Below are 17,643 nucleotides of genomic sequence, written 5' to 3' on the forward strand. Positions count from 1 at the left end.
AAGAGATCAGGGGCTGCCAGGCAGCAGGGGGCAGACCCCCCTCCCTCCCCAGTTTGAATATCATTGGTGGCCAGTGTGCGGCCTCCCCCGGCCCCCCTCCCTCCCTTTATTGTATTATCATTGGTGGCCAGTGTGCGGCCTCCCCTCTCCCCTCCTGATTGGTGGCAGCGGAGAGTTCCGATTGGAGTCCCAGTTTAATCGCTGGGGCTCCGATCGGTAACCATGGCAACCAGGACGCTACTGCAGGCCTGGTTGCCATGGTTACTTAGCAATATTACAATATTAGATGCATCATACTTACCTGCTGCGCTGTCTGTGACCGGCCGGGAGCTCCTCCTACTGGTAAGTGACAGGTCTGTGCGGCGCATTGCTTAATGATCTGTCACTTAACAGTAGGAGGAGATCCCGGCCGGTCACAGACAGCGCAGCAGGCAAGTATGATGCTTCTAATAGTGTAATATTGCTAAGTAACCATGGCAACCAGGCCTGCAGTAGCGTCCTGGTTGCCATGGTTACAGATCGTAGCCCCAGAGCGATTAAACTGGGACTCCGATCGGAACTCTCCGCTGCCACCAATGATCGGGGGGGGGGGGGGGGGGGGAGGCCGCACACTGGCCACCAATGATAATACAATAGAGGGGGGGGGGGGGGCGCACACTGGCCACCAATGATATTACAATAGAGGGGGGGGGGGGGGGGGGAGACGCACTGGCCACCAATGAAATTAAAACTGGGGAGGGAGGGGGGTGTGCCCCCTCCTGCCTGGCAGCACATGATCTCTTACAGGGGGCTATGATACACACAATTAACCCCTCAGGCGCAGCACCTGAGGGGTTAATTGTGTGGATCACAGCCCCCTGTAAGAGATCGGGTGCTGCCAGGCAGCAGTCATGTACACAGTTCGTAGTATATTCTAACTAGAAGCGTCCCCATCACTATGGGAACGCCTCTGTGTTAGAATATACATTTCGGATATGAGTTTTCACAAAGTGAAAACTCATCTCTGAAAAAGCTTTTATGCAGACGGATCTTCAGATCCGTCTGTATGAAAGTAACCTACGGCCACGGATCACGGACGCGGATGCCAATCTTGTGTGCATCCGTGTTCTTTCACGGACCCATTGACTTGAATGGGTCCGTGAACCGTTGTCCGTCCAAAAAATAGGACAGGTCATATTTTTTTGACGGACAGGAAACACTGATCACGGATGCGGCTGCAAAACGGTGCATTTTCCGATTTTTCCACGGACCCATTGAAAGTCAATGGGTCCGCGAAAAAAAACGGAAAACGGCACAACGGCCACGGATGCACACAACGGTCGCGTGCATGAGGCCTAACGCTGTATAATATACTCCATAATAATCCTGTACAACATGAGTCCTCCACATAACGCTGTATAATATACTCCATATAATTCTGTGTAACATGGGTCCTTCACATAATGCTGTTTAATATACTCCATATTAGGCTACATGCACAAGACCATTCCGTTTTTGGCGGTCCGCAAACCGCCCATCGTAGAAATGCCTATTCTTGTCCGCAAAACGGACAAGAATAAGACATGCTATATTTTTTTGGCGGGGCCACGGAACGGAGCAAAGGATGCGGACAGCACACTGAGTGCTGTCTGCATCTTTTGCGGCCCTATTGAAGTGAATGGGTCCGAATGGATGCGGACCCGAAAAACGGTCGTGTGCATGAGGCCTAATCCTGTACAACATGAGTCCTCCACATAATGCTGTATAATATACTCCATATAATCCTGTATAACACAAATCCTCCATATAAGGCCTCATGCACACGACCGTGGCGTTTTTTTGCGGTCCGCAAACCGAGGATCTGCAAAAACGGAAGCCGCCTGTGTGCCTTCCGAAATATGCGGAACGGAACGGGCGGCCCATTGTAGAAATGCCTATTCTTGTCCGCAAAACGGACAAGAATAGGACATGCTATATTTTTTTTTGCGGGCCCTCGGAACGGAGCAACGGATGTGGACAGCACACTGAGTGCTGTCCGCATCTTTTGCAGCCCCATTTAAGTGAATGGGTCCACAACCGAGCCGCAAAAAATACGGCTCGGATGCGGACCACAAAAACGGTCGTGTGCATGAGGCCTAACGCTGTATAATATGAACTCTCCATATAATCCTGTATAACACGACTCCTCTACATAATACTGTATAATACACATTCCCTACATGATCGTACACATAAGGCCTCATGCACACGACCATGTCCACATTGCAGTTTGCAAATCACAGATCCCCAAAATAGAAACACCTTTTGTGTGCAAATTTTCTTACTACCCTTACTAGAAATGACTGGGTGTGCAATCTGCTAAAAATGTGGATCAGACACTGATACAAAATACGGTTGTGTCATGAGGCGGGCCTAATGTAATAAATCAATAGATGATTGGCACTCTACCTCCAGAATCACATTGGAGCATAGGGATAAAGAATATATTCTTTATTCTAAATTGTCCACCCAAAATAATGATAAAACACACGCTTAAATATAATCAATAAGATATAAACGTAGCAGTATATAAAAAATTCTTAGAAGTAGTATAGAACTTGTGGTGTATCTGATCGTACACTATATAGTATGGATGAGAATAATCCAGTATATAGTGGGAATAGTCCCCAAATGATAGAATATAGATCCTTTGAATGGTCCCTTGATGACAAACAGCAATCAATTGATGCGGCAATGTCCGTCCTTGTGACCTTTCATTTGTTCATATATTAAGGTATTGAGGTAAGTATATATTGTAGAGTATATAATATATATTGGTTACATTGACGGTAAGGCTTACTTATCTGAGACTTCTTTCTTCAATATTCACTTGTTTGAGACCTAAAAATGTCCCTTCTGGTGCAGTGACTGTGATCACTCATATGTGTACAACGACAATGTTCCCCTCTCTCATTCGCTTGGGTATAAAACCAGCTGACTTAGTTAGTGGCTGAGGGATCGGGATCTCGTGCCGGCCATGGCGTCCCACGTTTTGCTCGGCATGGAACGAGCTTACCACAGGAAGACCCCCTGATATTGCTGTTACAGTGAAGGACATTTGAGACCACAAGCGATACGCAACTTCTCCAGCTGGAGGCAAGAGATGATTTAACCTACCAGCACCCTGCGTTGTGCAAACTGCAACCCCTACGGCAATCAGCTGATCTCATTAGCCCCCAGTGCACACAACCCAATAGACATCATACCTGTGGTAAGATCGCTCCATGCCGAGCGACACGTGGGACGCCACGGCCAGCACGAGATCCCGATCCCTCAGAAACTAACTAAGTTAGCGGGTTTATACCCAAGTGCATGAGAAAGGGGAAAAATGTTGTTGTACACATGAGTGATTGCAGTCAACGCACCAGCAGGGGCATTTTTAGGTCTCAAACAAGTGAATATTGAGGAAGGAAGTCTCGGATAAGTAAGCCTTACCGTCAATGTAACCAATATATATTATATACTCTAAAATATATACTTACCTTAATACATGAACAAATGAAAGGTCACAAGGACGGACATTGCCGCATCAATTGATTGCTGTTTGTCATCAAGGGACCATTCAAAGGATCTATATTCTATCATTTGGGGACTATTCCCACTATATACTGGATTATTCTCATCCATACTATATAGCAGGGCTGGCCAACCTGCGGCTCTCCAGCTGTTGTAAAACTACAATTCCCACCATGCCATGCTGTAGACTGATAGCTGTAGGCTGTCTGGGCATGCTGGGAGTTGTAGTTTTGCAACAGCTGGAGAGCCTCAGGTTGGCCAGCCCTGTTATATAGTGTACGATCAGATACACCACAAGTTCTATACTACTTCTAAGAATTTTTTATATACTGCTACGTTTATATCTTATTGATTATATTTAAGCGTGTGTTTTATCATTATTTTGGGTGGACAATTTAGAATAAAGTATATATTCTTTATCCCTATGCTCCAATGTGATTCAGGAGGTAGAGTGCCAATCATCTATTGATATGTTTATGTTTGGGTGAACCAATTCCTGATAGTCAGCCACCCAATCTCTTATTTTATGAAAGTAATATATGCTCCCCATATGATAATACTGCATAAGATATACTCTTTCCCCCACAGAATACACTCCCATATATTTTATAATACACTCCTCCCTCATACTGTAGAATATAGGTTTCCCATATAATGGGGTTTAAAAGGGTTATCCAACCACTCCTATAATGACCCCTAATGCACATACCCCTCATGTAGTTTATACTTACCTCACTCCTCGGCACCCACGTTGCTCCTGCTCCCCCCACGTTCGCCGCTGCATATCCCAGTTGCACGGATCAAAATGTCCCGCGATGGAGGAGCGGGTGGGGTGTGGACGGGGGGTCTTGTTTGGCTGGGTCACCGCCTGCTATTGGCTAACCCCCCAACCCCCCCATTGCCAGATGTTTTGATCCGCGCAATGGCGAGACGCAGCAACGGCCGTGCAGGGAGCAGGAGTGACGTGGGTGCCAGGGAGCGGCGCAAGTATAAACTACATGAGGGGCCTGTGCATTAGGGGGAACATTATGGGGGTTGGATAATCCCTTTAAACCCCTTTTGTTTAAGTCAGTAAAAAGGCGTATTAGTAATCACTAAGGGGTTAAAAAACTTTTGCCCCATATAAAATGAATAATATCCACTCCACATATAATGTACTCTTCTCCCAAAATACTGTACAATTTATGTTCCTCGTATAATATACTGTATACGCCAGCCCCACATACTGTATAAGTACCCCCTATATAATATTGCTTAATATACTACTCCCCCATATAATAATGTATAATATATGCTCCCCATATAATACACAGTACTCCTTTCCCCACATATTATACAATGTAAACTCTCCAAAGATAGTATTTAGGGATCAGTGAAATTCATATTTTGAAATATGTTTTGGGTTGTTGTATAATGTGAATTCGGTTATGGATTCCGTTGCCACGGACTATAACGCAATCCCATGACGCAATGCATTCCGTCTGGTTTCCTTTATGCTGGAGTCCTCTCCTGCATAACGGAAACGCGACGGATCCGTTATGAAGGCCATAGACTTCTATTAGGACGGAATGAATAACGGAATGGCTCTAAAGGCATTCCGTCATAGAATTGCATTATGGTCCGTGGTAACAATTCACATTATACCACAACCAAAACTGAAAAACGAATTTCAAAATATGAAATTCGTTCATCCCTAAAAGTATTGTATAATATGCTCCTCCCCCACATGACACCAAATAATATACACTGCCTATAACATTAACATATACTCTTTCCCCTAAACACTATACTATATGGTAATACTGTATAATTTACTCTTCCCCCAGGTTATTCTTTATATTTGCTCCCTATATGATAATATTGCCTTACAAACTCCCCTATCCTCTGCATGTAATATTGTATGATATAGTCCATCCTCCCCATACAATAATGTACATTCCCTTCCCTATATATAACATCCACACCAGCATGGCTGCTCGGACACCGGGGAACGTTCCCAGCACACAGCTCATTTGTAAATCAAATCTCGGCCCTGACTTTACATATAGAGCAGACAGTGGTCTCCTACCTCCAGGATCCTGACACAAGCCAAGCACGGCAGCGGACACCCTCCAAGCATGAAGACCATTAGTTACCATGGAAACCTTCCCAAACAAAAATGGAAGAGACTCCCCCTATTCTGCTGCAAGACCCCATGTCCCCCATCCTCTGCGCGGTGCACTGACCATCCAGGGAACCCAGCTCTTATGCTACCTCATCCCCAGTGAAAGCAGGCTGCGTTATCCCCTGCATCCAGCCGTCTTATCTGACACACACACACGGCTCATTACTGCGGCAGAACAAAGCACCATCCGGTATTACACAATGGAGGCGCCCTGCAAATGTATACACACCCCGTGAGGCCCGGCTCAGGCTGAAGACAGATTTATAAGGAGCCTTGATAGTGAAAGGAGTGTATGATTATAAGCCCCATCCTCTGGCTGAGAGAGCAAAGTCACCCACATGTCTCCAGAGGCAGGAGAAGGGAGCCGATGTCACCTAATATCCTTCACAAGCCCAAGTACCCTCCAAAACACGCAGCAGATGGGGGGGTAGAGGAGGGCACAGACACCATTATCTGAACTGGATCACCATCATCACGAAATGTGATGTCCCATAAATGCCTCTTTTGGGTACACATTAGGGTGCATTCACATGACCACAAAATACGAATGCCGTCTGTGGGCCGTACAGAAAAAATTCCCACTCTTGTCCGTAAGACAGACAAGAATACGACATGTTCTATCATTTGCAGATGCAGACTTTTTGCGGGGCTGCATTTTTTGCGACCCCATAGAAATGATTGGGTCTGTGTGCAACCTGCAAAAAAATGAATATATGTATGAATGCACCCTAAATCACAAGGCTCACAGCAGGCCCCAACTCGGCTGAGGATAATGGCTGCTGTGGTACTACTGGGTTCACATGTAGCAGTAGTGTGCTGCACAGCAAAGCCCCAATGGGGGAATTTATCATGAGCGGAATATTTGAAGTCGGTTTTGCTTCAGTCTGCCTTGGTTTACCAAATGCCACATTTATCAAATGCCACCTGTTTTATCTCATCTTTAAACCTAACACTTATCTAGAAAAGCTCCTCCAGTTTTCCTACTCCACCCTCCTACTGCAGTGAGATTGTGACTTATTAACATGGTTAACTGCGCCCACTTTCCTACCCATATTTCAAAACTGGAGTGAGTGTGTAAAAACATAAATGTTTAAAAAAAATTGCGCAAGCCACAAAAAAGAGTCACAAAAGCCCCATTTTGCACATTTCTGAAGCCAGAATTGTGGAGTCAATGTGTGATAAACGAGCACCCATGTGTTTTACTGCAAACTGCCACCGTTTTTGATGGACGCACAGTTTAGTTAGAAATGTTGTAAAGTGCGTTTCACATGTAAAAACTCGCACAAAACCACAGCTATTGGTGGTAAAAATCCATGCACTTTTGCTGCGTGGTAACTGACCACGTGAACCTAACCTAACTCTACTGGACAGGCACAGGCTATAGAGGAAACCATCAAAAAAAAGTCTAAATGACCTGACAAAGCACCAAATGAAGGTGTCATCCGTGGAAGGCATCATGTTGTTGAGCAGCTGCCCGCCTCTTGTTTCCCCCCCCTCCCCCAACTACTATATCTATGTAAGGCTTCGTTCACATCACCGTTCAGCCTTTCCGTTCTCCTGCTCCGTTTAGGAGCAGGAGAACGGAAAGGACGGAGAAGGCACATAACTGAGCCAAATGGAGCCCTTAGGACACCATAGACTATAATGGGGTCGGTTATGTTTCCGCTCAGAAGAGGATTTTGAAGCGGAGACGAAAGTTGTGCATGTAGGACTTTTGTCTCCGCTTCAAAAATCTTCCTCTGAGCGGAAACCCAACAGACCCCATTATAGTCTATGGGGTCCTTAGGTTCCGTTCAGCTCAGTTATTTGCCAAATCTGTCCTTTCCATTCTCCTGCTCTTAAACGGAGCAGGAGAACGGAAAGGCTGAACGGTGATGTGAACGAAGCCTAAAGTAGTCACCACATGACCACCCATGAGGCCTGGTATTCCAACAGAGTACCTATCAACCACAAGCTATGGCTCTGACCCAGTTCCACTGCTGGTGACATGTGTATGGTACCAATGGTACTAACTAGAGATGAGTGAATTTCATGTTATGAAATTCGTTCATGCTTCGTTTGGTGGTAAAAGCAGAATTGCGTTATGGATTCTGTTACCACGGACCATAACGTAATTCTACGACGGAATGCCTTTAGAGGCATTCCATTATTACATTCAGTCATAATAGAAGTCTACGGGCTGCAAAACGGATACGTCACGTTTCCGTTATGCAGGAGAGGACTCCCCTGCATAACGGAAACCAGATGGATCCGTTATGTAGGCCGTAGACTTCAATTTTGACTTAATGAATAACAGAATGCCTCTAAAGGCATTCCGTCATAGAATTGAGTTATGGTCCGTGGTAACAGAATCCATAACGCAATTCTGCTTTTACCACCAAACGAAGCGTGAACGAATTTCATAACATGAAATTCACTCATCTCTACTACTAACATCTCACCACACCAGAAAATGTCTCAACTGACCATGAAGCCACCACTTGCCACAGTCTTCAAGCACTTTTACAATTGAAGTATTGGTAAATGTGTCCTTTGAAGTTCTAGGGAATGTTTGGTATTCTTGATTATTACTACCCTGGGTGTCCAGGAGTGTCCACTGATAAGTCATTTACTGCAGACATCCTCCCATCTTCATGAGATCACCTCCGCAGATACCTGACTAATGCAGTAGGGCTTCCAAGTGCCCCGGGTTCTGCTCCAACAGTATTAGCAGACACTGATAGTGACTCATATAAAATGCCTCTGAAATGGGCTGTTCTCTCAGTCACTTCTGTAATCCTCTGGATGAAGCAGAGCCATGCCAGTGTGAAAGAGCAGTAACCTCCAGGTCATCCACTATTCTTACACATTAGTCACACTGAACAATTCCCTACCTGTAGAAAGATAGTTGTGAACCCCCAGACGACCCATGTGGTCAAGCAGCTGCAACCTTACACAATCTGAAAAAGAGACAACCACATTTACTGGATCTAAACCTCAATATGCAGCCGTAAGAGAGAGTAAAAGTCACAACAATCTTTCGAAAAAATTGGTCTGGATGGTTCCATTCCTTGGGCCGTGGACTTTGAGAACCACAAACCACACGGAGAGGATTTAGAGCAGAGATAAAATCTTCCCAGAAGCCAGTTACAGAATCCGGGAAGGGACAGATGCACATACGAGATGTGAAGACATATTGGTGCAGTCAGGCTCTCATATCCATGGCAATTGGCTTAAAATATTGTCAGGTTTTCTGTTACAAAAAAACAATAATTAAAAAAAACCTATGAGCAAAGCCAACAGTGTACCCACGCCTCACAGCTAGCTACTCATTCTGTGTGCACAGACAGTGCGGAAGGACATGAAACGCGCATTGTATGTTCATGTACAAAAGAGAAACGTAATGTGAAAAAAAGCTAAATTATGATAAGCATCTTATGGCAATCAAGGTGGTGCAACCAGTTATAAAGTGTAAGGGGACAGATCTAACAAGTTAACAGACAAAACAAAAAAAACTTTCCTCAAGAGCACCAAAAATAAAAAAACAAAAACACTCACCCACCAGCTCCCCAGAACAAGCCTGAACGTATACACAACCCTGGTCCGTCCTGTAACCCTGCAATGAATCTGTCCAAAGATAATGAGAAGCGGTCATCCTGGGAAATGGTAAAACAGTAACCAAGGAATTTATGACACCTTCCTGTGTAACCGGGACACCACCCACACAATAAAACTTTAGATGGGTGTATATACAGGGGTGCCACATGCAGAAACCTCTTAGCAGGACCATCAGCATGTGAACACTACTTAACAAAAGCTCAAGCAGCCAAAAAGCTGATTTTGAAGCATATGCAGGGATGGACTAGGAATTTTAAGGGCCCCAGTGAAAAAATAAAAAGCAGCCAAATGTTGTAGGCGGGTCCAAATTGAACGAAGATAGGGCAACACAAGTAGGCAGGGAAAAGAGAAGCAGGTGGGGCCTGCAATACGATTTGTTTTCAGTCTTGCATAACAGGAACCAGACGGATCCGTTATGATTCCCATAGACTTCTATTATGACAGATCAAAATGGAATGCGAATATCAATAATATGGTTCAGCGTGACAATACCCCACACTCCTTACAATACCATAAGCAGAGGTAAACGTGCTTTCACAGCATCAATCCCATTATGTATATACACTGCTCAAAAAAAATAAAGGGAACACAAAAATAACACATCCTAGATCTGAATTAATTAAATATTCTTCTGAAATACTTTGTTCTTTACATAGTCGAATGTGCCGACAACAAAATCACACAAAAATAAAAAAATGGAAATCAAATTTTTCAGCCCATGGAGGTCTGGATTTGGAGTCACACTCAAAATTAAAGTGGAAAAACACACTACAGGCTGATCCAACTTTGATGTAATGTCCGTAAAACAAGTCAAAATGAGGCTCAGTAGTGTGTGTGGCCTCCACGTGCCTGTATGACCTCCCTACAATGCCTGTGCATGCTCCTGATGAGGTGGCAGACGGTCTCCTGAGGGATCTCCTCCCAGACCTGGACTAAAGCATCTGCCAACTCCTGGACAGTCTGTGGTGCAACGTGACGTTGGTGGATAGAGCGAGACATGATGTCCCAGATGTGCTCAATTGGATTCAGGTCTGGGGAACGGGCGGGCCAGTCCATAGCATCAATGCCTTCGTCTTGCAGGAACTGCTGACACACTCCAGCCACATGAGGTCTAGCATTGTCTTGCATTAGGAGGAACCCAGGGCCAACCGCACCAGCATATGGTCTCACAAGGGGTCTGAGGATCTCATCTCGGTACCTAATGGCAGTCAGGCTACCTCTGGCGAGCACATGGAGGGCTGTGCGGACCTCCAAAGAAATACCACCCCACACCATTACTGACCCAATGCAAAACCGGTCATGCTGGAGGATGTTGCAGGCAGTAGAACGTTCTCCACTGCGTCTCCAGACTCTGTCACGTCTGTCACATGTGCTCAGTGTGAACCTGCTTTCATCTGTGAAGAGCACAGGGCGCCAGTGGCGAATTTGCCAATCTTGGTGTTCTCTGGCAAATGCCAAACGTCCTGCACGGTGTTGGGCTGTAAGCACAACCCCCACCTGTGGACGTCGGGCCCTCATGGAGTCTGTTTCTGACCATTTGAGCAGACAAATGCACATTTGTGGCCTGCTGGAGGTCATTTTGCAGGGCTCTGGCAGTGCTCCTCCTGTTCCTCCTTGCACAAAAGGCGGAGGTAGCGGTCCTGCTGCTGGGTTGTTGCCCTCCTACGGCCTCCTCCACGTCTCCTGATGTACTGGCCTGTCTCCTGTAGCGCCTCCATGCTCTGGACACTACGCTGATAGACACAGCAAACCTTCTTGCCACAGCTCGCATTGATGTGCCATCCTGGATAAGCTGCACTACCTGAGCCACTTGTGTGGGTTGTAGACTCCGTCTCATGCTACCACTAGAGTGAAAGCACTGCCAGCATTCAAAGGTGACCAAAACATCAGCCAGGAAGCATAGGAACTGAGAAGTGGTCTGTGGTCACCACCTGCAGAACCACTCCTTTATTGGGGGTGTCTTGCTAATTGCCTATAATTTCCACCTGTTGTCTATCGCATTTGCACAACAGCAACGTAAAATTGATTGTCACTCAGTGTTGCTTCCTAAGTGGACAGTTTGATTTCACAGAAGTGTGATTGACTTGGAGTTACATTGTGTTGTTTAAGTGTTCCCTTTATTTTTTTGAGTAGTGTATGTACCTGCTTGAACTTTGCTGTCACTTTTCTGCGCGTACCAATCCTCTTTTGTATGCTGGTACTTGTATATTAGAGTGGGATAGGGAGACCTATGCAATTTATAAAAAATTAGCTTGCCCCAGCCGGTGGCACCGCTCAATGTTAGACGCGCTAGCTCGCGCTCAAATCAGAGTGACGTAACATCACTGAACTAGGTTACAGGAATCTAGGAGAGTCAAAAAAGTACCAACGCGTTTCGGATAATAGTTATCCTTCATCAAGGATGTAGACTGCTTCTCCTAGTATTACTTATATAGGGTTCTCCTTCCTTCCCATTTTTAACCCTTAGTTCTCATACTTTTCTCTTTTATTCAAATGAAAATAATTCAATCTCTGAGTTTAACCCTATTGGTGCTAATGTATTCATATAAAAAAATCCAACGTGTCTCCACCTTAGAATTTTTTTAAAAATAAAATCTCCTTATCTCCCTTAACTATTTCTATTCCACCAAATTGAGTTCCCTCACTTAAACCCCCATGTTTCTCCTTATGTTGGGATGAGGGGCGGCCATCGTATTTGATGTGAATATTATAAATATGTTCCTCCACTCTCTTATTTAAGGACCTTTTTGTAGTAATAAAAAATATAGCCTCTCATATCATACACAAATGAGCCACCTGCATTTTTTACTTCTGTATTTCATCCAGATTTTTTTGTAATTTTTATATTTTTGCATACCCATGTTCCACATGGAAAAAAAACCTTTTAATGGTTGCTTTATTTTTGGATTATTCACTTGTATATTTATGCATTTATTTGCTGGTGCCACCATATTCCCCACATTTCTAGCCTTCCTTTATATAAATTTGGGGAACTTGGGGATATAATCACCTACTATTTTATCCTCTTACAAAATGTCCCAATATTTTTTTAATGGATGTTTTTAGACATCTTAGTCTCACAGTTACCGTATTTTTCGCCTCATAAGACGCAAAGTGGCTAATGCCCCCTTTTATATTTGATACACTATTATTTTGAAATGATTTCCCATTATATACGCATCTAAATCACTGCATTCAAGGGTTAAACCCAAGAAGATTGCGCCGACAATCAGAACAAACTAACAATTAACTAACACCCATTATTATATCATTAAAAACAGCCTTATTCAATTGAGATTAAACTATTTCTTGATTGGAGGGAGTGGATAAAAAAGGGAGCCATAGTCAATTGCGGGTTACCACTGAGGAAGAGCTCAGTTCAGACCCTGAAATGCGTCTGTTATATTACGATACCCGCATGTCCAAAAAGTAAACGGACAATATAAGAAGCACTTTCGCAGATAATCACTGCTCGCAGATCCACCACAGCCTCTCCGGCATATACTATCAGTGCAGAGCAACCCCGTGACACGCCGAACCCATCCAGCAAATAGTGATGCACTGAGTCAACAGAAGACCATGTGGAACGCAAAGCGCTGTGAACGCGCAAAGCCCAATACCACGTGGATGCCGTCCCTGCCGCATGCCCTGAGAGGCGAAGGAGACATCAGCAAGCGATCGTAAAAGACCTCAAAAAAGGTAACAGCAGACAGTGTGTTATCTTCCTGTGGGAGGCCACAGGAACAATATATACAACCCCTGCCTGCTATAGTCCTCTAAATATTGGTCACATAGACCCACAGCCCCTTACCATTTTCTGTTGACCAACTGGAATCCCCAGTTGGATTAATTATTAACTCTTTGGATTATTAACTTTTGAACATTTATCCCTTGGAATACTGATCATCACTAGATCTGGGAGGATTAACCAGTTCCAACCCTCCAGATCATTAACTATAATTCAGTTTCTGAACAAAAAGACTTCCTATTAACCAAACAGACTTTCCACTGAGTTACTATTGCCCTTTATATCAATTTTTCCTGAGGCGCGAATTATATCCTTATATATTATATTATAATATATATAATTTTTTTCTATTTTTTCTTTTTTCACTTTCTCAATTTTACCATTTATTAAATTTTTACTACTAGTTTTACCTTAATAAATTGAACCATACACGTATAAACCTTCTGTATGTAGGACTGTTTATACTAAGAATTTTAATACAGATTTATGTATATTTATTCCTCTATAATAAAATAAATTACCAACCATCTTACACCATTTGTCTGTTCTCTATGTGCTACCAGATAGAGAGTGACAGTCTATCCCTCTCTTTTTATGACTGGGTGAGTCAGTTAGACTTTGAGCACCTTGTTTGACAGTAGACGGGTGAGCATCTATATTACATTGTATTTATAAATCCCTACTGTAACCTTTCGATTCAAATTTATGTTGTAGTTCCTCTGCTTCTTTCTCATAATCCTCCCTTTTTGTAGTTTCTTCTTATTTGCATGAATTGGCACTTTGTGAAATAAAACTATTCAAATCTGTCGGTTTGTTATATGTCCTTGTACATACTTATCCTTCTCTGTATAAATAGTTAAGTCTAAAAAAAAAATGTATCTCCCTTGTACTAAATGGTTTAAATTCCAAATAAAACAAAAATTTTATTTAATTCTTTAAAAAAATTGCACCAATTTTGCTTCCCCTCCCCCCTCCAAATAAAAAACACATCGTCTATAAAGCGTTTCCAGTGGACGAGATTCGCCCGGAGCTCGTCATTGGGATGGATCACTTCATGTTCCCACCGCCCCACATATAAATTTGTGAATCTCGTCCCCATCGCAGTACTCCACTGCTGAAGGTAAAAAGTATCCTCAAAAATAAAATAATTTTTCTTTAAAATAAATATACAATCCCCTATGAAATCGATGTGATCTCTAAGTAGTTCTCCCTGTTTTTCTTAAAAACAATTATTTGGCAGCTTCACATCCTTTCTCATTTTCTATTATAGTATAAAATGATTTTACATCAAGTGTACCAATAATATAATGCGTTCTCCATTCCATTTCATTTAATATCTGTAAAATGTGCTTAGTGTCTTTCAAATAGGTCGGTAACATCTGGGCACACGGCTGTATATAGAAATCCACATACCTCGATAAATTGCTGGTTAGACATTCAGTGCCTGATACAATCAGGCGGTTCAATTGTGCTTCTATGGATTTTAGGATTATAGTAGAAGGCAGCAATCCTCGAGTGTCTGATTTCTACAAATTCCACCTCCTTTTTATTTAATATACCCTGTTTTTTGCCCCTTTGTGTAAATCCATTTAATTCTTTTTCATAGGTTTCCGTTGGATCTTTCTTCAATATTCTAGATGTTTTTTGGTCCCCCAATAAATTGTATGCCTCCTTAAAATAATTTTCTTTATCCATAATTACGATGCCACCACCTTTGTCCGCTGGACGTAAAGCGATATTCTTCTCTTGCATCGCCGTCACAGCTTCCCTCTCCACTTTTGATATACTGCAGTTTTTGGGGAACTTTTACTTTCGGTATATCTTGTACTACTAGGTTCATAAATGTATAAAAAAAAAAGTACTCCTGTATAGGGTGATATCTAGACTGAACTTTCGAATCAGTATGTTTGTAGTCATTATTAATCTCCTTCTTAAGATCATTATCACCTCAAATTTTTGTTGTTTTTTTATTTTTCCTAATGAAATATTTCTTTAAAGGGGTTATCCCATCATAATGATCACTGTTACATCTGTTAATGATTTGACAGTGATCATTTTTGTAAATATACTTTATTAACAAATTCCCACCGATTAGGATAAAATTCATCCCCACTTACCTTATTGTTGTGACTCGGTCTCCCCTGGTTACGACCACCGCTCTTCTGCAAAATCCCGATGGTCGCGCTTGCCCAGAAGACTCCTTTTCTCCCGGCCGGGCCACTCGCTGTCCTGAACGCGCACGCCGGCTCTGTACTATACTGGCCAGAAATAAGTCACATGGCGCATGCGCAGCGGCGTGCGCGTTCAGTCCAGTGCGCGGCGCGGCCGGGAGAAGACTTCAATCAAGATGAAGCCCGCCCCCAGCCAGAATCCAGGAAGTGAACGCGCGGTGGCAGCAGGTAAGTATAAAAACGCAAAGTGGGATAACCCCTTTAACCACCTCAGCCCCCAGTGCTTAAACACCCTGAAAGACCAGGCCACTTTTTACACTTCTGACCTACACTACTTTCACCGTTTATTGCTCGGTCATGCAACTTACCACCCAAATGAATTTTACCTCCTTTTCTTCTCACTAATAGAGCTTTCATTTGGTGGTATTTCATTGCTGCTGACATTTTTACTTTTTTTGTTATTAATCGAAATTTAACGATTTTTTTGCAAAAAAATGACATTTTTCACTTTCAGTTGTAAAATTTTGCAAAAAAAAAACGACATCCATATATAAATTTTGCTCTAAATTTATTGTTCTACATGTCTTTGATAAAAAAAAAAATGTTTGGGTAAAAAAAAAATGGTTTGGGTAAGAGTTATAGCGTTTACAAACTATGGTACAAAAATGTGAATTTCCGCTTTTTGAAGCAGCTCTGACTTTCTGAGCACCTGTCATGTTTCCTGAGGTTCTACAATGGCCAGACAGTACAAACACCCCACAAATGACCCCATTTCGGAAAGTACACACCCTAAGGTATTCGCTGATGGGCATAGTGAGTTCATAGAACTTTTTATTTTTTGTCACAAGTTAGCGGAAAATGATGATTTTTTTTTTTTTTTTTCTTACAAAGTCTCATATTCCACTAACTTGTGACAAAAAATAAAAAGTTCTATGAACTCACTATGCCCATCAGCGAATACCTTGGGGTCTCTTCTTTCCAAAATGGGGTCACTTGTGGGGTAGTTATACTGCCCTGGCATTCTAGGGGCCCAAATGTGTGGTAAGGAGTTTGAAATCAAATTCTGTAAAAAAATGACCTGTGAAATCCGAAAGGTGCTCTTTGGAATATGGGCCCCTTTGCCCACCTAGGCTGCAAAAAAGTGTCACACATCTGGTATTGCCATACTCAGGAGAAGGTGGGGAATGTGTTTTGGGGTGTCATTTTACATATACCCATGCTGGGTGAGAGAAATATCTTGGCAAAAGACAACTTTTCCCATTTTTTTATACAAAGTTGGCATTTGACCAAGATATTTATCTCACCCAGCATGGGTATATGTAAAAAGACACCCCAAAACACATTCCCCACCTTCTCCTGAGTACGGAGATACCAGATGTGTGACACTTTTTTGCAGCCTAGGTGGGCAAAGGGGCCCATATTCCAAAGAGCACCTTTCAGATTTCACAGGTCAATTTTTACAGAATTTGATTTCAAACTCCTTACCACACATTTGGGCCCCTAGAATGCCAGGGCAGTATAACTACCCCACAAGTGACCCCATTTTGGAAAGAAGACACCCCAAGGTATTCCGTGAGGGGCATGGCGAGTTCCTAGAATTTTTTATTTTTTGTCACAAGTTAGTGGAATATGAGACTTTGTAAGAAAAAAAAAAAATAATTCCGCTAACTTGGGCCAAAAAAATGTCTGAATGGAGCCTTACAGAGGGTGATCAATGACAGGGGGGGGTGATCAATGACAGGGGGGGGTGATCAATGACAGGGGGGGTGATCAATGACAGGGGGGGTGATCAGGGAGTTTATATGGGGTGATAACCACAGTCATTGATCACGCCCGTGTAAGGCTTCATTCAGACGTCCGTATGCGTTTTGCGGATCCGATCCATCTATCAGTGCATCCGTAAAAATCATGCGGACATCTGAATGGAGCTTTACAGGGGGGTAATCAATGACAGGGGTGTAATCAATGACAGGGGGGTGATCAGGGAGTCTATATGGGGTGATAACCACAGTCATTGATCATGCCCCTGTAAGGCTTCATTCAGACGTCCGGATGCGTTTTGCGGATCCGATCCATCTATCAGTGCATCCGTAAAAATCATGCGGACATCTGAATGGAGCTTTACAGGGGGTTGATCAATGACAGGGGTGTGATCAGGGAGTCTATATGGGGTGATAACCACAGTCATTGATCACGCCCCTGTAAGGCTTCATTCAGACGTCCGGATGCGTTTTGCGGATCCGATCCATCTATCAGTGCATCCGTAAAAATCATGCGGACATCTGAATGGAGCTTTACAGGGGGTTGATCAATGACAGGGGTGTGATCAGGGAGTCTATATGGGGTGATAACCACAGTCATTGATCATGCCCCTGTAAGGCTTCATTCAGACGTCCGGATGCGTTTTGCGGATCCGATCCATCTATCAG

General features: G+C 43.3%; 1 protein-coding gene across 5 annotated transcripts in view; it reads right to left on the reverse strand.

Annotated features, from left to right (window-relative positions):
- The window catches only part of EPS8 (epidermal growth factor receptor pathway substrate 8), a 145,083-nt gene that overhangs the window by 94,963 nt on the left and 32,477 nt on the right, over window positions 1-17,643 (reverse strand). For 2 of the 5 annotated variants that reach the window (XM_040435239.1, XM_040435162.1), the window contains exon 1: window positions 9,236-9,399. The exons of 2 other annotated variants lie outside the window; for them this stretch is intronic. The gene's annotated coding sequence lies outside the window, so the exon portion shown is untranslated. Of the gene's footprint in view, window positions 1-9,235; window positions 9,400-17,643 lie in introns of those variants that run through there. One more of the 5 variants, XM_040435182.1, reaches the window with a different exon arrangement.

The sequence above is a fragment of the Bufo bufo genome, chromosome 1 (genome assembly GCF_905171765.1).
Source record: "Bufo bufo chromosome 1, aBufBuf1.1, whole genome shotgun sequence".
Taxonomy (NCBI): domain Eukaryota; kingdom Metazoa; phylum Chordata; class Amphibia; order Anura; family Bufonidae; genus Bufo; species Bufo bufo.